This window comes from Monodelphis domestica, chromosome 7 (assembly GCF_027887165.1).
Source record: "Monodelphis domestica isolate mMonDom1 chromosome 7, mMonDom1.pri, whole genome shotgun sequence".
In the NCBI taxonomy this organism is placed as follows: domain Eukaryota; kingdom Metazoa; phylum Chordata; class Mammalia; order Didelphimorphia; family Didelphidae; genus Monodelphis; species Monodelphis domestica.
This window is the reverse complement of record NC_077233.1, coordinates 56,924,289-56,948,284: the sequence shown is the minus strand read 5'-3', so window position 1 is coordinate 56,948,284 and position 23,996 is coordinate 56,924,289. Positions and strand designations below refer to the sequence as shown.

At 40.9% G+C, this 23,996-nt stretch overlaps 1 protein-coding gene across 2 annotated transcripts in view; it reads left to right on the top strand.

Moving 5' to 3' along the window:
- Positions 1 to 8,058: 8,058 nt before the first annotated feature.
- TMCC1 (transmembrane and coiled-coil domain family 1) overlaps positions 8,059 to 23,996 on the top strand; it is a 307,939-nt gene continuing 292,001 nt past the window's right edge. Inside the window, exons 1-2 of one of the 2 annotated variants that reach the window (XM_056804695.1) lie at positions 8,059 to 8,284; positions 14,345 to 14,595. The gene's annotated coding sequence lies outside the window, so the exon portion shown is untranslated. The remainder of the gene's footprint in view (positions 8,285 to 14,344; positions 14,596 to 23,996) is intronic. The other variant, XM_056804693.1, reaches the window with a different exon arrangement.

The window sequence follows — 23,996 nt, the reverse complement described above, 5'->3', positions numbered from 1 at the left end:
TAAAATGAGCTGGAGAAGGAAATGGCCAACCACTCCAGTAGCTTTGCCAAGAAAATCCCAAATGGGGTCATAAAGAGTCTGGCATGAAAGAAAACAACTGAACCACAATGGAAATGAAGATAATAATAAGATCTACCCCACAGGATGGTTGTGAAGATCAAATGAGATTTTATCCAAGGATCAAATTATCTGTAAATTGATTAACCTAGTGCTTGGCACACAGCATCATTTAATAACTGCTTTCCCTTCCCTCTATATGCCTCAGCATCTTCAACTGTAAAATGGAGGAAATAATAGCATCTTCCTCCCAATGTTATTGTGGGAACTGAGTGAGAGATTTGTAAATGCGAGCCAGAGTAGAGTCTGGACTTGTGAGGATTAAATTAGATACTGGATACCCAGATATTAGTTAGTACAATTAGATAATAAGGCCCAGAATTAAAGCTCCAGCCTTACAAATTACACAGAAAAAGTCCAGTGTTGGAGGCTTTTCACTAAATATCTTTTAGACTTATCCCCCCCAGCCTGGTGTCTCCCCTCACCCACAAGAGCATATTTTTCTTGGTCCAGGAGCACTTTGTCTCCTGTTCCCCACTTGGGTCATGGATCCACCAGGCAAGCTGGAATGTCAATGAGCTCCATGGCGGGACCTGCAGAGAGCCCAGTGAGCCTATGGATGCTCAGCCCCCTTCTCTCTACTCCTTCTCCCTCTTTAGTCTCTAGGCTGTGGGCTCAGGGGTATGAAGAACAGAGCCAGGAATTTATCATTGCTGTGGGGTAGTAAATAAATGCCCAGGGCAGGCCTAGCTCGGTCACCCAGGTCCAACTCATCCTCCAATCTGACCTTAAAAACAAGACACTGTAGTGAAAACATATTTTCTGTGGTCACAACTTACTCATCCACTCTTTTATCTACAATAATTTATATCTTCCACTATTTTAATCATTACAGTTTATGGCCTCAACCATTTTAACTATTACAGTTTATGGCGACCACGAAGGGACAGAGTCTCCTCAGAGGGAGTTCCAGCTAGAGTCAGCCTCCTCCAGACTGTCTTCAGAGCCTCCTTAGAGACTCTTCTTCTCAACAGCTTCCTTAGAGACTGTTTTTTTTTCTTTTCTCAGATTTCTCATCTCCTTATATAGGGAATTTTCTCCTATGTCACCTCCCCTAAGTTCTCCCATCTACCAATCACAGTAGACGTTTTTCAAAGGATAGATCATTCTAAGTCCACACCTAAGAAGGTGTAAATTTTTGAGTAATTCACACTAGGAAAGCTCTGAGTTTCTCAGCTCTTTGTTCCTTGTAAACTCATAGGTACTTACCTTAAGAACTTTTTGCCTTATTATAAGTATGGGTTTAAGTACTTTTCATTGTTCAGAAAAGAGTTTACAACTTTATCTTCCCCTAGGACAAACTTAAGTAGGTGAAGTAGAGTTCTCACATTCCTGATCTAAGTAGAGTTCACTGCCCAAATGGGGAATGGTCTTAATCCAATCTTATGGAGTAGGGTCTGGGAATTTTTAAGGTTCACGGGAGGCAAAAGAGGGAACAGAGGCTCCTCATGGCTCATTCCAGGGCATGCAGGATGCAAATAGGTGGTGCTGGGTCTCAAACTCAATTTCAGACACGTTCCAACTGTGTGACCCTGGATAGGTCACTTCACCTTTATCTGCCTCAATTTCCTCATTTATAAAATGGAAATAATAATAGCATCTATCCTATTTCCCAAGATTGTTGTGAAGACCATTGAGAAAATAACTGCACAATATTTAGCACAGTGCCCTGACATATAATAAGCATGTATATAAATAAGCACTATATTAAATATAAATTAGATACACATAGGCATCAAAAAGTTAAAAAGTATCATACAAACGTCAGGTACAGCAATGTCTGGTTGTATCTGGAGTCTCCAAGAAATGAGGCATTCTCCATAACATAATTTTTCAGTTTATTGAAGCTAATTTCTTAAGCATTAACTTTTAAATTTTATTTTAATCATTATGGATAGAAATTTTTCTAAACCCATTTCTGTTTTCTTAAGTATAATGCACTAAACCTAATGTGACTTATTTTCTAATGACTTAATCAGGACTGTTAATTATTGTACTGTCTACATAATGGTTTATGTATTACTGTGTAGTCAGTGCAATAATCAATTATATGTACATATATAGAGTACTGACTATATACTGATATATATAATAGTACTCACTATATATTAGTATATATGTATATATATATACATATATACTAATTATATAATGGTATATATATTTATAATAGCATATACCGGTGTGTATATATATATATGTATAAAAATAGTACTGACTATATAATGGTATATATCTGTGTGTGTGTATATAAAATAGTACTGACTATATTCCAGTATATATATTATATATATAATATATATAAACGTACTGACTATATAATGGTGTGTATATATATAAAATAGTATATATCAGTATATATATAATATACTGACTATATACAGTATATATATAATAATACTGATTATATAATGATATATATATAATACTGACTATATATATAATAGTACTATAAGGAATCAAATTAAAGGTTTGACTAAATATATGAGAATTTATTTTTTATTTATTTATTATTTTAATTTATTTTTATTTGGTCAATTTCAAACATTATTCCTTGGTTACAAAAATCATATTTTATTCCTCCCTCCCCTCTTCCTGCCCTTCCCATAGCCAATGTGCAATTCTACATGTGACCTTGATCAGAACCCATTTCCATGTTGTTGATGTTTGCACTAGGATATTCCTTTAGGGTCTATATCCACAATCATATCCCTCTCGACCCATGTAATCAAACAGTTGTTTTTCTTCAGTGTTTTTAATCCCACAGTTTTGCTTCTGAATGTGGATAGTGTTCTTTCTCATAGATTGTCCATGATCATTGCATTGCCACTAATGGAGAAGTCTATTACATTTGATTGTACCACAGTGTATCAGTCTCTGCATACAATGTTCTCCTGGTTCTGATCCTTTCACTTTGCATCACTTCCTGGAGGTTGGGCCAGTTCCCATGGAATTCCTCCACTTTATTATTCCTTTTTGCACAATAATATTCCATCACCAACATATACCACAATTTGTTCAGCCATTCCCCAATTGAAGGGCATCCCCTCATTTTCCAATTTTTGGCCACCACAAAGAGGGCAGCTATGAATATTCTTGTACAAGTCTTTTTCTTTATTATCTCTTTGGGGGTACAAACTCAGCAGTGCTATAGCTGGATCAAAGGGCAGACAGTCTTTTAGCGTACATGAGAATTTTAATTAATATCATGGTTGCCAATTTAGAAATATAGCTCAAGCTAAAATGACTTGTAGTAGCTTTATTTACAAAGAGGTAGAAAATAGGGAAATGCAAGAAGAGGGCAGAGAAGATATCTAGCCTATCACACTAAATGTTGCTATGGTGCCTGGCTCAGCCCAGTAGGGCTTGTTAACCCTCTACTGGAGGACCAAGTATTCCACCTGCATGGTCTCCTCCAAGTGGGGAAAGCCTCTCCAGAACTAATCTCTCCAGAAGCCAGGAAAGAGGGCCAGCTATTCATTCACCCAATACGAACTCCAAAGGAGAAGATCCAGGAGCAGTCCTCCCAGAAGCAGTCCAAGAGCCAAAGTCCCAATCCAAGCCTACTCATCAGGAGCATATCCAAGCCAGAGATCAAAAGAGCAGTCCCAAAAGCCAAGGTCACCTCCAAGAGGCAAGTCACTAACTAAAACTCCAAGATGAAGATTCAAGCTGAAGACCCTTGGACAGGAAATTCAGACCTTTTTATAATCCTTTTCCCATGTCACTCCTGTCCCTTCCTCCACTTTATGAGGACCAATTACAGCTTCCAAATTGCTTAGCACTGCCTGGGGGGCAGTGTCTGTGGGATCCACCTCTCATCTTCTGAGGGTCTAAACTCTTATCAAAGAATTCACAAGTTTCTGGAGTTGTCACCCATTTTAGTAAGTGATTTGGGAACTCTCTTACTTCCTGTTAAGTAGGGGTATTTAAACTTTTGGTTGATTAATTTAAAAGACAAAGAGAATAAAGAATTCCCTTTCACAGTACTGACTGTATTCCAGTATTTATATATATATATATATATATATATATATAATAGTACTGACTATATATTGATATACATAACAGTACTGACTACATAATGATGTATATATATATATACATATATATATATATATATATATATATAATGATTCTGACTATATTCATGGGTATATAGATGTAGCAGTCCACCCCTAGCTATGGGCAAGGGAAACAGTTAGTATGTACAGATTGTCTTAGAAGAGAGCATGCTCAGTCATGAGCATGCTCAGTCTTGCGCTTGGCTAGGAAAGCCTCTCACCCTTGACCCCAGCTTCCCCCAGGTTAGGTGGGAAAACAGGTTTCTTTGTTCTCACCTGGCTAAGAGAAACCACACTTATACCTTATCATTAACCAATGATAATCATCCCTATGTATCGTGTATATTTGTATATCAAAGACATTAAAAGCAGCCACAGCAATCTCCACCCTCTCTCTTTTCTCTCTTCCTCTTGGATCTCAGCTCCTACTGATGTCTGTCCTTGCTGGAGCTTGGCCTGGCCAAGCTCCATCTTTAATTCCGTTCCTTCTCTTTCTCTCTCACCTGGGACCTGGCCTTCGGCCAGGCACTTTCTTTTCTCTATCATCTCTCCGACCTGTGTGGTATTAAGTTTGGATCTTTGGACGGGTACAAGCCTTCTGAGTAAGTCCACTGATCGGAGTTTTGCTGTGGCTCATTGATAATTAATAAGGCCTGCATTTCTGACTCATTCCTGCCACCTCATATCTCTAATTTGGCTCCGCCACCCCCCTTGCGGTATCCAAAACTTTTATCCTTCCTCTATCTTCCTACCTTAAAGTTTCTCCCGCCTCGGGAAGCTTTAATATATATGTATATATACATATATATTTGTGTGTGTATATATATATATATATATATATATATATATATATATATATATATATATATACACCTGACACCCAGCTCTTACTTGTGGCTTCTAGTAGCTGCTAGCATGCAGCAGTGGCCACACCCCGGGCAATGGCTTCAACAGGCTGGCTAAACCTTGTGAGGGTAGCCATCGGGTCATCGTGGACCCCTGGTGAACCAGGGCTTTGCTCACCCAGCATGTGAAGACTGCTTCGCCCAATAAGAAGGTTCAACAGCTGAGAGGGCGACGCAGCAAAGCACTGTGGAGTGCTTAGGGCGTGTTGGACCACAAAGGACAACACGGTCATCCAATGCAGCTGAGGAAGTCTCCAGGTGTAATGACTTTTCGTACTACTGGACCCAGGCTTCCAACGCCGAGAGAGTGGGACTGTCTCTGTGCACCGACTTTTCCACTTAAATCTCCTTCATGCACAAGTGTTTTTGTGCACACTCATCTGTCCTCCATAGATAAAAACGCACAAAGACAATCATCATCCTCGGTTACCGAGAGACTACTACTATATGTATGTATATATATAATAGTACTGATTCTATAATGGTATAAATTTGATAGCACTGACTATATCCTGGTATATATAATACTGCTGACTATATAATACAGAGATGGCACTCATTAGCCTTTGAGTTAGCTATGATTGCTTATCTCTAAACTAAATGGTCCCCAGTTGTCATCTTTGGGTCTTTGCATCTGCTCTGATTTTTTCCATCTTCTCCTTCTAAGCCTGCTTTTCCATTGCAGTCATCCTATTTCTAGAGGTGTCTCCCTTCCATTTGGCAGACTCTGAGCTGAGAAAACAGGCTTGTTAAAACTGTGTATAAATTCAGAGTCTGCAGGCTCTCAGTGCAGGGCGGGCCTGGGAGGGTGTCCGAAGAATTTTCCTAGAGAAAAGTTGATCTGCAGACAGTGCTATGTGATATCTTTCCTTCCTCCCAGTCTCCCTGTTGTGAGACAAGCCCAATGTCAGGGAAACTGGCCCCAGGAGACTTAGTCCTGGACCTGTCATTTAATGGATGTTTGACTAATGGCCAATCCTTTAACTCCTTTTGACCTCAGTTTCCTCAGATGTAATCTAGACACAATAATAGGGTGACTATTTTCTATGGAGGTCATGAGATAACCTATGTGAAAGAGCTTTGTTTGTTCTTTGGAAAGTGTTTGCTTTGCAGGCATTAAGAGATGCATAAATAGAAGAGAACAGAAGTCAAAGAAATGCATACAGGTAACTATTATTCCAGATAGGTGAGATTAGCATACTTGACTTCCAGATAAGGGAAATTTTACTGTTATTATTAATGCCTTCCTTCATTTCTCCCCTTGTTGACTGGATTCTAATGATGTAAAAGAGAAGGTTCAGCCATCATGGACTGGTAGAAGACTTCTTGTCCTGACTTTATCAATAACTTACTGTATGACCAGTTTTTTTAAGTTCTTAAAGGATGCTTCCTTCTCAGTAGAGGAAGAACCAGAGGGTTGGGCTGGATGTCTCCAAGGTCCCTTCTAGTTCTAAGGGATTTGACTTCTCTTATTCTTTTATGTTCTGCTGACATGTCAGGTCAGATCATTCAGAGCTGCTCTCCATTAGAGAAGGAAGGACTCTAGGTACAGTAAACACAGATTTATACTCATGAATGAGCAGACAGGCTACGTATATTTGAGTTTTGTGTCTTGTAGATAGTAAACGCCTGGATCTTAAATACCCAGGATTTGTAAAGTCCAGCAAATAATCAAATGGTTTCAGAAACAGAAGGGACCTTATATGTAATCTAATAACAATGTCAAATAACTGATGTCCAGGTAGTATTTGAAAATTAATTTGAATGACTTTTCTCACTGGAGTCTGCGAAGTAAATACAATCCCCTGGAAGTAAGTTCCACAGGTATTTATCGTCTTCATTTTATAGATGAGGAAACTGAGTTTTAAGGAATTTAAATGGCATAGCTAATAAATATGGGAGGTGGAATTTACAGGTAGATGTTTGTGGCTTCTGCAGAGGCAGTGCCCTAGGTAGATTAGAGAGAAAGGGCTGGATTTAGGGCCAGTGAACCTGAGATTGAATCCTAATTCTGCTTATTAGCTGGGTGACCTTCCTCTTCTGGTGTAGGTTCCTCATCTATGAAGTGAGGGTGGATAAGATGGCTTGAAAATCCCCTCCAGCTTTAAACCTATGATCCTAGGGCTCCTGACTCTGGGTTAGGCCTCTGCTTCATGTCATATGCTACTTCCAATGAAACTATTTTACAGTAAATGATTGAACTGAGGTCTGCAGATGGAATAACCAAGGACAGTGGATAGTTGATTTAGAGATGGAAAGAGAAAGGGAATTCTCATTGGGAGAAGGGGAAGCTGAGGCCAGAGCTAGAACCTGGTAGGATTCTAACCCTGGAGTGCTCTGTCTCTGCTTCCTAAGGATCGGCCCCTGAACCACCTTTGGGGTGGTTCCCACCTTTGGGATGGGAGGGAGGGAGAATGAGATAGAGAGTCAGAGAGACAGAAACATGGAGGGAACTGTCAGTGAGAGAGAGATAGAAAGAGACATGGAGAGTACAGTCAGACAGAGAGAGACACTGTGGGGGAGAGAGAGACTGAGAGACAGAGAGATAGATGGAACAGCCAGAGACAGAGAAACATGGAGGGAAGAGAGGTGGGAGAGGTTAGAGGGGCGGGGCGGATGCAGACCACGCCCCGAAACCCCCACCCTACCCCCACCCTCGTCCCGCCCCTTTCCCTCATGGGCGTGCGCGCGTCCGCTCGCGTCCTCCGCATGACGCGGCAGCCATCGTGGGCGCCCCGTCTAGGAGAGCAGAGCGCGTGGGTTCGGGCGGGGCTGCGGGCGCGCTCCCGGTCGGCCTGCCCGCCCTCCTGCCTGCCTTCCTGCGTGCCTGGCCTGGCCGGCCTCGCTCGTTCCCGCTCCCGCGCTCCCGGCCTCGCTGGGTCTGAGGCGGCGGTGGCGGCCGCAGCAGCAGCGGCGGGCGGGGTAGGGGGAGGGGTGTGAGGGGTAGGGGAGGGGTGGGAAGGGAAGGGGAGGGAGGGTGGTTGGGGAATGGACCGGGCGCGAAGGCGGCCGCGGCGGCAGCGGCAGCGGCAGCGGCAGCGGCAGCAGCAGGAGCAGGAACAGCGGCAGCAGCCGGAGCCGGAGCGGCCGCGGCAGCTGCGGCGGGGCCACCTCCTCCTCCTCTTCCTCCTCCTCGCCCTCACCCTCGCTCTAGTCTACGGCCACTGCCTCGTCGCCTCGCGGGAGGCCCCGCAACCGGTGAGTAAGTGCTCCTGGGGCCGGACCGGGACCTCCCGCCGCCCCCTCAGGACCCCTCCCCCCGCCCCGGGGCCGCGGGGGGGGGGGTGTCTCCCGGGCCTAGGATTCCGACTGTTCCCGGGAGCATCCAACTGTCATTTTATTCTCCCGTCTCTTCCCTCCTCCCCCCGGCTGCGGGCTCTTCCTGGGGAGGGGGCGCACGGGCTCTGCGAGGCTCGGCCGGGGGGACCACGCCGGGCGGGGGTGGGGGCCGCCCCTCGGGACTGTCAGCACCACCTGAGAGCCAGGCAGCACCTTTTGTTTTCCTCCGAAACTTGTAGCTGGGAAGGAGAGGCCGGGGCCGGGCCGGGCATTGCGGCACAGGTGCAGCCGGGGGCCCGCGCGAGTTTCGGGAGCTGGGGGCACCTGCCCCACATGACCGATCCTCTGTGCATCCCGCGGCCAGACCTCTAGGTGTGAGGGCTGCGGGCGCCTGCAGGAAGTAATCAGAACACTTGTCCTAGAGCCGCAGGCACTGGGGCTAGGAGGGACCTTGCAGATCTGGGGGTTCAGGCCCCTCCGTTACGGATGAGGAAGCGGAGACTTGGAAGCCAGGGAGACGTTCCCTCTTTGGGAGGACTCCCCCCCAAACGCCCCATTGTTCCCCCAGGGCTTGCTTGTCTAGGAAAGTGGGGTCTGCCGGCCTTCCGCTCCGGATGACAAGCCTGGTGAGGTGGACTGGCGAGTAGGATCCACAGAAAAGTTTACTGAAATATTTGACTTCGGTAGGTGGCTATTTCCCCTTGGGTCAGTGGCAGATCACGGCTGGGGCTGGACTAAGCTGCACACTTGGCAGTGGCTGCCACTTGCTCCAGGATCTCAGCCATGCTCTGTGCACACTGCCGTCTGTTTCCTTCCTGACTTGTTTGTCATAGAGAAAAGGAAAATGTCATTTAAATGACAAAAAGTAAGGTCACAAAATGGTTGTTGTTAGTCATTTAGACACCTGTTTCTGTAGGGTATCTTCGTGATATAATGCAATTGCCTCCCTGAATGATTCTATTTATTTATTTATTTATTTATTTATTTATTTATTAAGTCCTCACCTTCTGTCTTAGAATCAATACTGTGTATTGGTTCCAAGGCAGAAGGATGGTAAGGACTAGGCAATGGGGGTTAAGTGACTTGCCCAGGGTCACAAAGTTGGGAATTGACTGAGATCAGATTTGAACCCATCTCTAGTCCTGGCTCTTATTCCACTGAACCACCTACCTGCCTTCTAGGTATCTTCATCATATAAATGCAGTTGCCTCCCTGAATTACTTTAAACAACTTAAAAAGAAAATCCTTACCTTCTGTGTCTTAGACTCAGTTCTGTCATACTTATTCTAGGAAATGAAAGTAGTTGATTATTAGGTCAGCAACACTTTCCAAGTATTAGTTCTTACATTTCTCTCACAGTGCCTTATACAATAAATACTTCAATAAATACTTGAGTGATAAAATAATACTCTATATAGAATACCTAGACTATCAGAAAATTTATTTTTTCTTTAACACTGTTTGCATCATGAGCTTATATGCTCATGAACTATCAGTGACTCCCTACTGTCTCCAGAAGAAAAGTCCGAAGTCCTCTGCCTGACATCCCAAGACTTCTACCATCTGGACCCCACCCATGTATCCAACTACATTTTACAACCAGAAGGGACTGTTGAGTCTAACCTCCTTGTTTTACAGATGAGGAAACTGAGGACCTAAGGAGTCAAGTGAGCTAGCCTAAGGTTGCATGGAAAGCTGGAACTAAACCTAGATTTCCTGATTTCTATAATATTCTTTCTCTTTTCTTTTTTAAACCCTTACCTTATGTCTTAGAGTTAATATTGTGTATTGGCTCTGAGGCAGAAGAGAGGTAAGAGCTAGACAATTAGGTTAAATGGTTTGCCCAGAGTCATACAGCTAGGAAGTGTCTGAGGCCACATTTGAACCCATGACCTGTCCCTAGATGTGGCTCTAGAGACGTCTAGCTACCCCTAAACAATCTCATGAAATATGATCATTACTAGGAATTTTGGATCCCTTAAAAACCATGTTGCTTCTGGAAAGGCTTTGATTCCATCAATAAGCCCACCAGAAGACTCCAGGTTCACAATTTTTTGTTTCTTATGCTCTATAAATAAGTGATATAGCTTTGGATCTCAGACCTTGAATTTTTCTAAAGGTAAGGGTCTGCTTATTTAGAGAATTATAGAGGTTGAAGAAAAATTCACAACCATGTTATGATGTTTGCTACTTAATATTCACTCTGCCTCTGGAAAGTAAACTTTTGTCTTGTCCATTCTGTAGATAAAAGGCAGCTGTGGAGCAGGGCCCTGGATAGTCTGACTTAAGACACACCTAGATTCAAATCCAACTGCTGGTACTTACTAGCCTTGTAAAGGTGGGCAAATCATTTGATTAATATTTCTGAGCCTTAGGCAGTTTTCTAAGACTATCTATTATGGACATAAAAATGGGAAAACTATTGACTTAGAGATAAGAAAACTGAGAAGCACATTATATAGCAGTTTACCTAGTGTCATATAACAAATAATTCTTGAAGGTACACATAAAACCCAAGCTATTGTCCTTTAATTTTCAGAGTACTTTTTTATTTTTTACAACCTTTACCTTCTGTCCAGAAACAATACCAAGTATTGGTAGAAGAGCAGTAAGGCCTAGGCAATTGGGGTTAAGTGGCTTGCCCAGTGTCATACATCTAGAGGGAGTGTCCAAGGTCTGATTCGAATTTAAGTCCTCCAGACTCCAGGCCTGGTGCTCTAGCCACTCTGCTCTATCTGCCCCGATTTGTATTTCTTTTTTTTTTTCATTAATCATATACCTATTCTTTGACTAGTATAGAAAGATCCAAAAATTGCTTCCAGACTATTTTGACCTTTTAAGATTTTTCAATTGCACGTTTTAGCTTTAGTTTTCTATAGAATGAATTGCTAATCAAAAGCACTGAGAGAAATTTGGGTATTTAAAAAAATCTGTTAATATATGAGCAGATATTATTATTTTTATTTATTAAAATATTAAAATAAAATATTAAAATAAATTAAAATAATTAAAAATTAAAATATTAAAAAATGTGGGTGCTTTGTAAGACACAAAGAATTTATAATTTTTTCTCCTGAAGTTTTTTCATTCTGATACAAACAAAAGAGACAGCCCTTTTTGGCTTATATTTCACATGGGTAAATAGTTGCATATAAATACTGTGATTAATTATCAAAAGCCTTTTAAAATTATGTAAGAACTTTAGTCTATCCATCTATAATCTAGTATCCCTCTCACCTTGGCTTCTGGTTGAGCACTTTAAGCCTACCCATTATCTCTTATAGAGTTTTTGTCAGTATCTAGAATTAGATCAGATTCTGTCTTCTTGTGTCATTGGTTTATAAAATCTATGATGGCTCTCCTTAGGTATGGAGGCACATCTCAGTTTATCAAGCCAATACTGTCTCCTATTTTGTCCCCAAATAGTCCCTCAAGTTAGACCAGTTGTATAATTTGTTTCACACATTGTTTATTCTTGCCTCCATGCTTTTCCTTATGTTATTTTTCTAGCCTGATATATCATCTTTTTTTTTGTCAGTCTTTTTCTACTAATTGTTTAAGGCCTAACTCAAGTTTCTCCTTTGCTAAATTTTTCCTCATGACTGTCTTTCCAGGAGAATGGTCAAGGGATTGCTCGAGCATGATTTCACCTTTCTTTAAGAGCAATGAAAATCCTAGAGTGTATTGAAATTCTCCCAAAGTTCTGAATTTTCTCAGTACCCTTCACATGTTAAATTTGTATAATCCAAGGACTTTGCTATTGACATTTGTCACCTGCAGTGTTTTTGGTCTTGGTATAAGGTGGCTTTGGCAGACTGTGTGCAGGATTTATTTCTAGGCGTTTGTGTGTCTGATTCTCATCACTATGAGGATAAGGAGAAGCCTTTTGCTGTGCCCATTGAATCCCAGTGTATGACATAGATCTCAGGGCATTTTACTGTGGTATGCCATCTTCCTTGTGTCCTCATAACAGAGGGACAAGAGGCAGAATTCCTATTCTGTAATCCAGCTGGCATCCTTGCTGATGCAGTGGCTCCCCCCACCAACCACATTCTTCTTGAAGTTTTGGGCAGTGAGGCAATGGCATCAAAAGCTTTCTTTTTTTTTTTCCTTCAACACCTGGAATCGAATGCTTTGCTCTATACATGCCGGTCACTTCTTGCTTAGAACACAGATTAATTTCAGACACTTTTTGGCAGAGGCTTGCTTCTCTTTCCAGTTTAGGGTTCTCCACATTAGTCTCTATAGTGCATTATCATACTGTCTTAGGGTCATGGATCTAGAGCTGGAAGAGACCTGAGAAATATCTAGTGCTGCTGCTTCATTTGACAGATGAAGAAACTGAGGCCATCCCTGCCCTGAAAATGCTCAATTTTACTTTGTCATGAAAACCAAGCAAATTCCAGTTTTGTTTGTACTTGGCTAGGAAACAGACTGGAAATACCTGGGGCAGTAGGCTTTGACAAACATTGTGATCTCACGGATGGAAAGCCTTTGCTAAGTGTTGGACTTAGTTTTATAGAAGCCCTGGTTCACCTCTTGCCTCTGACATTTCTTAGTTGTGTATCCCTTGGTGAGGCAGGTAACCTTTCTGGGCCTCAGTTTTGTTTTTCAAATGTTTGGAGTCTGTGCAACCTTCCACCATCTCTTCTTTGCCCCATCCATCTCCCTGGTGAGTGCATTGGGAAATTTTTTGGGTTAGGTAGTACAAATTACACCTTAACTGTGACTCCTCCCTTTTGTGAAGGAATTCTCTATGGAAACCTGAGGTGCATTTCACTCCTGGTTTGCTCCAATCTGGGGGCCTGAGAAGCTCCTTCATTTTAGTCCCATCTTCATTATGGACTCGTGAAGGGATGGTGGACAGATTCCTCAGCTTCTGTTTGGGTCTCAGTATCATCCATCCTCTCTACAGTGGGAGTGATAATATGGCTTTCCCTGGCTTCTCTTCGAGGGATATCTTGAGAATTGGTAGCATGGGAACCACAAGCCTTGTCACGTTCATATTATAGATTGGAAATACTCAGAATACATGCAGTGAGGGGCTTGCCTGTATTCCAACAGCTAGGAAGAGGCAGGCATGAACTCAAACCTGAGTCTTTCTTCATGACAAGTTTGATGCTACTTTTGTTCCCATGCTCCCTTCTTTTGTGGAGAGAGCTCCAAGTAGTGATTCCGGAGACTAGGCTTGTCCTGCTTCTGCAGCCAACTGTGGGCAGTCTTAGACAAATCATGTCCCTTTTCAGTGTCTTGTCTTCTCCCACAAACAGGGGGTTGAATTAGATGACTTCTAAGGCTTTTCCCAGCCAATGGGCCTGAGGTGATCTCAGTAGTCATGTAAGATTTAGTCATGTATTGCATGCTACTCTCAGCTATAAGGTGGTAGAATCTAGTGATCAGTCACGTCTGTGGAAGGGCTGCTTTCTGAATTATTGCCAAAACATGACAGATCCTTAGTTGGGAGAGATGTCTTGATAAGGGTACACAGAACCACCCTACTTGTCGAATTAATTGGCTTTACTTTGTTGTTTTTCATTTTCTACATTAGCTTTAGTTTCTTCAGAGCTTTTCTGCATATGTTTCTTTGTTATTTCTTCAGGTTCAGACAATTGTTAGCAATAATTCTACAGAATTCTCCATTCTGTCAGCAAATAGGCCGTCTAGTCTGTTTCTCACATTGGTTGTGTTGTAATCGCTGTCTGATCTGGCCTTCTTTAACATAAAAGGATACCCTAACTAGATGGCTAACTCTATCCCCCATCCCATTCCCTACTCTAATATTAACTGGTCTGTGAAGGGGAGGTCGTCTGTGGACTGAGATGGTTGGTTGCAGCTGAGCTGGGCACTGTGACTGACACCAGACAAGCTGGTCACGATCACTAAGAGCACTCTGAATGTTTGCAGCCTGAGAGCTGGTGGCCAGTCCTGCACACTCAGTGGTATTTTTCTTTTCCTTCTCTTGCTCCTTTGTTCTGGCAGGTTCCAGGTTTCCCTTGGGAGGACACTCCCAGGTCTGGCTTCCTCCTGAAGCTGGCACTCCTGGTGAACATCTGCTCAGGCACAAGGATGTAGAAGATACAGTGCTCCGTCCACACGAGCAGGGTCACTTTCTTATGGAGCTTATATGTCTCTGCCTTTTTAAAAAGAACCTTTTCCACGAAATTTTATGGATCTCACCCACACCTCCATCTATGCAAAGAAGAACAATCTCTTGCTGGCCTTGCGAGGAGGTATGTCTGCTGTTTTCTCCTGTTATGAGATGGCATCAACTTGTGCTCTCAGAAGGATACAGTAGTGGTTCCGCAGCCACACTCCCAGGGAGGAATGTCACATGGAGTGTGGGGAGAGCCTGGGGAGCCTGTTTCTTGAAATGGTGCATATATAGCTGACAACTATATCTTGCTTCATCTAAAGCTATCCACATCTTTGTACTTTCCTCACTACTGATTCAGAGAGAAAGTGAGAGAGGTGGGAGGGAGTAGTGTGGATAGAGCTAACTTATTCTATAATTTAGACATACTAAGAAGCACCTTGGGGTTTCATAGTAATCTCAAAGATAGAAATGAAGGCTCAGTTTTATGGTTTTGATTTAAGGTCTTGTTTTCAGTCTTAGGAGAAAACAGTTTATTAATGGAGTTTATGATCCTCAGAAACACAGATAAACATACTTTTAAAACAAAGGCTAGGATTTCTTAACAAGGTAGACTGTACGTAGAGTGCCCTGTTGTGTTTGTGCAAGTTGAGATCCTCTCAGTCTTTTGAAGCTCCTATGCTATATATCCTCTTCATAGTCTGCCTGTTCCTGCTATCAGAAGTGATTTTTTCCTTCTAAAAACTCTCATAGCACTTATTTGTGTTTCTCACACATTTGTACTTTTATGTTTATAGAATAGTTTTTTAAATGTGTGATTTTTATCTGAATGGATACTGTCCCTGCTAGTGCAGATCACAGCCCCTCCAAGGCTTTGTGGCTTCATAAATTACAACAACCCAAACCTAGGTTACCTGGGAGCTTACATGCTGTTGATGAGCCATTTCAAACTTAGACCAGCCCTTGGATGACAGAGGCTGTTGCAGGCCATAGTTGAAGCCTTTTTAGCTTGGCAAGACATGCTAAACTTGTATTCTGCTGACATAACCTTTATGAACCTAGTATTTTCCCATATCTAATGAAGCATTGGGATAGGACTTTAATGGAGGATACCTCTTATTATCTTGCGTTTATGTATACAAGTTTGTCCTACTGTTAAATTTTGAGGGTTGTTTTTTAGGCCAGAGAACCTGTCTTACTTAGCAGTGCTCCTCTCAGCACTTACTTAGTGCTTGCATCTACTAGGTTCTCAATAAATATTGGTTCAGTTAAAATGAATTCTGGTAGAGCTCTGAACTGAAAATCATGGCAACTGGGACCTGGACTTGGCATTGCCATTGACTTCTTGTGTACTTTGCACAAGTGGGCTTGTTTTTTTCTCCTGTAAAATGTTGTTCCTACCATCTATCCTACCTGTCTTATAGAGCTGTGAGAATCAAATGAGATAAAATGTAAGTTGACTAGTTTGGAAAAGCACAAAGGACTGATTTCCTTATAAAAAATAAAAGGCATATGTAAGTTCAGAATACAGAGACCTCATGGTGAGCTCTGGCTGTAGAACCACAAGTTTAGGTCCTGTGAATAACATGTACTTGTGATGTGACTTTGTAGAACAATGGTGTCAAATTTAAGTGAAAATGAGGGCCACTAATCTATACATTTCAATCTCTGTAGGCCTAGTTTTAAGGTGTAATATGTTGTATTTTTATGTATTTTCCATTTAAACCTATTTCAGCTGTATTCTGAAGTGTTCTGGGCTGGGTGTTTGACACCTCTTTTTAAGAGTATTACTGAATGTAGAGGTAAGCACTTATCCCTTTCTTGGACTGAATGGCCTGTTTTATGGCCCCCTTTCCCAGTTAAGCTTAGAGCAGAATTCTGAAGTTGATAGAGTGGAGAATGATAGGTCCAGTAAGAACTAATATAAAAGTGTGTCTGTTGAAAGACTTTCTGGTAGTCTTGATTGAATGTTAAATTGATATGATGGTCTCAGCCAGTTTTATTTAGGGTGTCCACTTATGAAAGAGGCAGAAACAAAATCCTTTTTCTTATGGTTAGAACATAGTCAAAATAAAACATAGCTTTGGCCATAGCTTAGCCCAGTGCCTGTTACACAGTAGTCACTTAAAAAATACTTGTTTTAATAAAACAACAACTTCTTGACTGACTATAAATTCAACCTATCCCTACTAGATCATGGACCATCAGAGCTGAAAGGGCTCTTTCCCAGGTAGATTTAGTCTGGCCACCTAATTTTACAAATAAGGAAGCAGGCCCAAAGATATGATGTCATCCAGATCTCATTACATGCTTTTTACTGTAGTCTCATCTCTTCATTAAGTAGATGGTGTAGGCAATTTTTTCAGAGTAGGTGCTGATTTATTTTGGAAGAGATTCCACCCAGAGTGTCCATATGTCAATGACATTTCAGATCTGGTCTACCCTCAAAAACAAAAATCACTTTGTAGTAAGCTATACTTTTCCCACTTCACCAACAGCAGTACGATATGTCTTGAAGCCACCAGTCATATACAATTAAGAAAACTTCTAAGAGGTCACTTTATTGTCATATAGATGTTTGCCACGTTATCCTAATAGCTTCCCCCTTTGTCTATTAAATTTTGTGATAGTTTATAACTTGATCTGGCTAAATTTGAGAAGCATGTTTCCTTCTATTCCCCCAACCTTGCTCCCACTGAATTTGAGTGTTCTAAGAAAGACCAGGATTCCACCCTTTCCTGAACATCAGGGGCAGGACACTTTGCTTAGCTGCTTCTGGGTAGTGATCTTATGCAGGACGTTAAGCACCAGAATAACACAACTTTTACTCTATCTTCACAGAATTAAATTGACTTGCTTAAGATTATTCTTCATGTCAGATGTCTTAAGCTGGTCAGCCCATGTCTTCTGATTCCTAGTTTGCTATATTTTTTATGACAATAAAAAAATCACTGAAGAATTATTGTCTCAGTTCTGACAGATCACTTAATCTGAGTTTTAATATAATATTTACTTCCTTAGAAAATGTTTTGTGAATTTGTATATTAGTTGCAAATATATCAAATCTGATGGTCTTTTCTCATTTCTAGTCCTTTTTGACCTATCTGTTAGATTTGATATTGTTGACTGCTATTTCTTCCTGTATACAGTCTTTCTCTGGGTTTTTGTGATACAATTCTCTCCTTGTTCTCCTATTCATCTGACCAGGATAGGTTCCCTATGCTGGGTCATCTCTATCATGCTTCCAAATGATGGATGTTGCCCAAGATTCTATGCAGTCTCCATTTCTCCTCTCTCAGTACTATTTCTCACTTGCTAAACTACTCTCATCAGTTTACACATACACTCTATCAGATGACCCCAGATCCCTTTAGCCAGCTCCTGCTTCTCCTGAGCCTTATTTCTGCATCTCCTGTTACCTGTTGGACATTTCAAACTTGATGTTTGAGAATCATCATGAACTCGACTTGTCTGAAATTAAGCTGGTTATACCCTCCTCTCCCCCAACCTTCCCCTCTCCCAGATTTCCTGTTTCTCTTGAAGATGCTGCTGTCTTGTCAGGTGTCATTGTTCCTAACCTCAGTTTTACTTTGCCCTTACTGTTCCTCATGGCACTTGCCCAGTCAGGTACCAGATCTTGCCATTTTTCTATACACGCAGTCTTTTTCCTTCTCATCCTTTCTGTCCATTCTGATAGCTGTTTATTGGGGCCCTGCTCAGTTTTTTCCTGGGTTGCTGTAGTAGCTTGTGGATGGGTCTCCAAGTTTCAAGCCTATCCTGCATGGTGTTGCTGGTGTCATTTTCCTAAAGTTCCAGTGACCATGGGACTCTCCTTGCTAGGATAGACTATAAAAACCACTTGGTTTAGTGGTCAAAGCCCTGTGGAATTTAAATCCATCTTATCCTTCTAGCTTCATTGGATATTATTCAACCCATCACATTCTGTGGTCTAGCAAAACTGGCCTTCTCTTGGCTCTTCACATGTGATGCCCCACTCCTGCTTCCTGCCTTTGCCTTGGCTGTCCCCCTGGCCTGAGATATCTTTCTTCCTTACCTGTGCCTCATGGAGCACTCTCCTCCTTTAAGGTGAAAGCTTTAACACCATCTCCTACATGAAGTTTTTTGATCCTCAAACTTCTATTGCCTTCCCTCTCAAAGTGTTTTCTGCTTTTAACTATTTTGTATATATTTATGTACTTTTTATTTATGATGTCTGTAGTTTTATATGTACTTGTTTTCTCCATTAAAATATTCCCCTTCCCCAAAAGGATTGTTTCATTCTTTTTACTTATATCCCATGTCTAGCTCCTAGTAAATACTTGTTGATTTAACACACACACACACACATACATGCATGTGCACATACACTTACATACCTATGTCTATAATTTACTAAAAGCCATGTAGGCTTTAGGCTATATAGTTCAAATATGGGCAAGTCACTTAACCTGACTGCCTTGTTTTTTTTTCCTTATAAAATGGGGATAAATAATGTCACCTCAGGGTTGTGTGGATCAAATGAGATAATATTTGTAAAGTTCTTTATAAACCTTAAAATGCTTTATAAGTGTTTTCTCTGGTTATCATTAGTTATAAAGTTCAAATTTTCACATTTTATACAATTATCAATTTTACAAGCATAGTTTAAGGACTAAGTGGTCTAGGAAAGCAGATGAGCAGTAGTTATATTACTTTCTCAGAGTGTCATGGAGTGTAACTCTCCAACATTTTCCAGACTTCCCTGGCCACATATAGGACAGGAAGGTGTTGACTGATAAATGGGATCCAACTGAGTGATAGAGCATCTTCTAACTTGTTATGGAATGGCAGAGTGTAACCTGCAAAGGTTAGAGAGGTGGGATGGGTCAGCAGTACTGTACTGTTTGGGATCCATCTTCAGAACTCTGGAATTCTTTGGAATCATATTCTAGTCCTACCATCACATTTTCTGTCCTCTGGAATCTGTTCTTCATCTTCGCTGATTCCTGTGTCAGCAGGTTCTTGCTAAATTCTTTTTGTAGGTTTAGGCCATTTCTACTTTAAACTGTCCTCTACCGTTAGACTCCTTCTCTCCTTGGTCTTATTGCTGCTTGTGTCTTTGTACACTTAAGCTTCTCTCACCCCGTTACTTCCTCCCCACAACTCTATCTTTTCTTCTGATGTACTTCTAGACTTTTCTGGAGAAGGCTACCTATCTAGGCCTCTACCAATTCATCTAATTCCAACCGGGCTCTCATTGCTGCACAGAAACCATTTTGTTCTTGTTTGCTTTAACTCTACCAAACGGCTTTTCTGAATCTTCTCTCTCTGCTTCAGCCTTCTTCAGTACTGTTATACCTGCCTCTCTTTAGAAGGGCTTGTCCTACTTTATTAAGATAGATAGAATCCATTGTAATCCCCTTTATCAATGAGGATGAAGGGGTGACCTTACCCATTTATGTCTGCCTAATTCTACCATCTCAGCATTGCCTTCTCCCTGGAGAAGCAGTGTCACCAGCAGCAGCTTGTCTGTAGGTTGTATCCCTAAGCCACTGGCCCATCACCATGAGAAATTACCTTCATAACAGGAAGAAGGCAAGGTCACATTTTGTATACTACATCAAGATCCAAGCCTCTTTGTTTACATAGAATTGTTGGCTATTTGAGCCTGGGAGTATCCTTAGAGATGGCTTAGTGCCTCCTTCCATTCTGTCAATTAGGAGCAGTTACCCAAGTCAGTTACCTGCTGTTCAGTCCTGACTCCAAATCTATTAGGAGAAGGGAGAGGATGGGCAAAGGAACCCAAAATTTAAGGTCAAGAGGCCTGGCTCATCTGTATCAGTTCAAGGTGGTCATGAGTCTTTGAGCCTTAGTTTCTTCAGGTATGAAACAGAGTATCCAGGATCTCATCAGAGATATATGACCAGAGATTTATTCTTGGCCTTTTTGCAAAGGTCAAGTGGAGAAATGAACCATTAGAAAACAGAATAGCTTGTGTGTTGAGTTGAAGGACTAAGTGATGAATATTTATGGATAGAGCCTTGGATCATTAGGTAATATGAGGAGATATCAGAAATTTTTTAGCACATCATGTATGCCTCCCTTCCTCCTTGTAGAAGATTTATAGGAAGGTGTGGATAAGGGCTGCTCAAGGAGGGAGTATCTCAATTGACAAGATCAGATAGCCATTGAAATACAGCTGTCTGGTGGAAGAATAGGCCACCATACAGAGTAGAGTAGTGAGCTTTGCCACTGGAAGTGTTTAAGCACAAGTAGTTGAGGCTTTTATGATGTGTCTCATATTGGAAGGAAATTGGATTATATTAGATCTCTACATTCAGCCCTAAGACTATATTTGTATGATCTCCAGTGCATTTTTGTTAATAACTATGTGTGTGTATATCTATCTACCTATAGATATGTATATATTTATCTTTGTATATAAAATGATCAGACAAGGACAAAATAAATTTTATTGCCTGCTGTTATTGACTAAACCGAGGAAGAGAAAATGAAATGTTTGGTAACTAAAAACAAATTCTAAATTCCAGACTTATTTTTGGCCTGAAAGTTTTTTTCATAATAGTCCGTAATCTATTAAAAACAAAATAATGACTCTTTCAAGACACTTGATGACTGTGTGAAGAATGAAAGGAGCTCTTGGAAGATTTACTTATTTATTTAGGGTATTCTCTCTTCTGTCAACATTTTACACAAATACATCAACTTGAGTTGTGCATTTTTGTTAGAATTCCTCTTGTATTTTCTAGCTTCAAAGGTCTAGGATAGGAATCGCTAGTATAAGAGCTGGATCTTGTGTTCAGGGCAGGGTCTGATAAGCAGAATTCCCTTTGTGGTCACTGAATTGCTAGTTGAATTGGATGATTATGACACATGGTAATATAAATAACATGTGCCACTCTCCAGGAAGCATGTGTGCACTCACATGAATATTTTGCAAGGAAAGTGGGCTGAAGCTGAGAGCTTTCACTGAGCTCCTGAGAGCACCTGTGGCATAAAGGGATATCTCACAGATCCTTGAAGGCTTTTAGCTGGAGTCCTCAAGATGTTCATCTTCCATGTGGTGTGGCTTACTGCTAGTTCCTGGAAGAATCCTGAAGCTCTTTCTTCCAGGTGTGGTTTGTTCTTGTCCCTTGATGCAATCTCTAATGTTTCTGAGATGCTGTTAGGATATTGCCTCTGACCCTGATCCTCCAGCGTTCACAATGTTCAGTTTATTTGTATGTTAAAATCCACATGCCTGCACTTGAACTATCATCCTTATCTCCCCTCCCCCACCCCCCCATCTTCTCTTCCACCCTAACCTTGGACTCTGCCCCTTGGTCACCCTTTTAGAACTCTATGCCATTTCCTATTCCTCCCACCTTCCTTCCAGCTCCCCTTTTTGTACTGTCTTCCCCAATTATAATGTAAGCTCCTCAAGAGCAAGGACTGTATGTCTTTTTTTTTAATTTAAGTTTAATTAATTTAGAGTATTTTTCCATGGTTCCATTTTTCATGTTCTTTCCCTCTCTTCCTCCCACCCCTCTCCAGTAGCCAGCGAGCAATTCCACTGGGTTTTACATGTGTCGTTAATCAAGACTTATTTCCAAAAATTGATATTTGTACTAGAGTGATCATTTAGAGTCTACATCCCCAATCATATCCCCATCGACCCATGTGATCAAGCAGTTGTTTTCTGCATTTCTGCTCCCACAGTTCTTTCTCTGGATGTGGATAGTGTTTTTTCTCATAAGTCCCTCAGAATTGTCCTGTATCATTGCATTGCTGGTCCATTACATTCAGTTGTACCACAGTGTATCTGTCTCTGTGTACAACGTTCTCCTGGTTCTGCTTTTTCACTCTGCATCAGTTCCTGGATGTTGTTCCAGTTCACATGGAATTCCTTCAGCTCATTATTGCAAAGACTGTATTTCTTGCTTGTATTTGTATCCCAGATCTTAGCATGGTACCTGGCACATAGTAGTAAGTGCTTAATAAATGCTTTAATTATTTACCTTAAATGTGTATTGTTGCAAAGGAAGTTTAATTATTGCATTGATGTTCAGTGTTACTTTTATAATGTTTGTATTTTTTTAAACTGCAAATTGCCTGAAATATTTTTGAGTTAACTTTCTTTTTCCTCACTTCACATCTAATTAGTTTTCAAATCTTCCTGTTTCTAGCACCATATTTTTCGCATCCGCCTCTTTCTCTATTCAGATGGCTCATGTCCCTCCCCTCCTTTTGCTAGACTATTGTAGCAGCCTCTTGCTTGGTTTCCAAGCCTCAGGTGTCGCTATTGTCCATTTCATACACTGTGGCCAAAGTGAATCTTCCTAGGAGCAGATATGCCTTCAGTTTAAAATAGAAATTGGTTCCTTTTCAGAGCTCTCAACAGACATTACTGTCCCTTTAGGTTTTTATTTTCCATCCAAACTGACCTCTCTTAACACTTCATCTCTCAACACTTTGCCTTTGTGTTGTCATTATCTGAGCCTGGAATGTATCTTTGCACTAACTTTTACATGAAACTTTTTCTAATCTCCCTTCACTGCTAGTGCCTTTCCTTTTGTTATGTATTGATTCACTTTTTGTTTACCTTGTATATATCAGTAAGGGTACTTTCCTTCTTCATTAGAATGCAAAACTTGTTGGGATTAGGGATTGTTTCATTCTTTATACTTGTATCCCCAGGACTTAGCACATAGAACATAAGTGTTATCTTTCCCATTAGAATGTGGAGTGCTTGAGAGCAAGGAAAATACTTTTTGCCATTCTTTGTATACTCAGCACCCAACATAATTCCTGGGAAATAGCTAAGTACCCACTGAATAACTGAATACTCTTTGACTGATAATTGTTGATTGATGGCAAACACACACACACACACACACACACACACACACACACATACACATACACCTTATATTAAAGGAAAAAGAGTTCCCTGCTTTCTGAAGACACTCCCATGTCTTCCCCATTCCCAAAAAACAATTTTAACAGATATAAACAAAAACTTGAATTACTGGAAAGCTATTTAATCTTCATGAATATTTCATATTAATCTAACAAAACAATACTACCTAAATTCATCTACAGATATAGTTATATACCATCTATAATAGTTACGTCAAGAATTATACAAAACAGTAACAAAATTCATTTAAAGGAAAAAATGGTAAAAAAAATTTCCAGGAAAATAATGAAGAAAAAATAGGAATGAAGGAAACATAGTATAACCAGATTTCAAATAATGTTACACAAATTTTCAAATTTATTTTTCAAAATTGTTTAGTACCAGTTAAAAAAACCAGAAATGCATAGATAAGATACCCAAGTTCTAGAAACACTCAATGGCCTCATATTTAAGAAGCTCAAGGAAAGAAGTTCTGTTAAGAAAAAGATTGTCTAGTTTACAAGAAGTAGAGTGGAGATTTATAGTTGGAGAGTCTGAGTACAAATACCAGCTCTGTGACCTTTGGCAAGTCACTTAAAACTTTCTAGGCCTTAGTTTCCTCATCTGAAAGACTCAGGAGATTGTTCTTTCCTCCTCTCTCT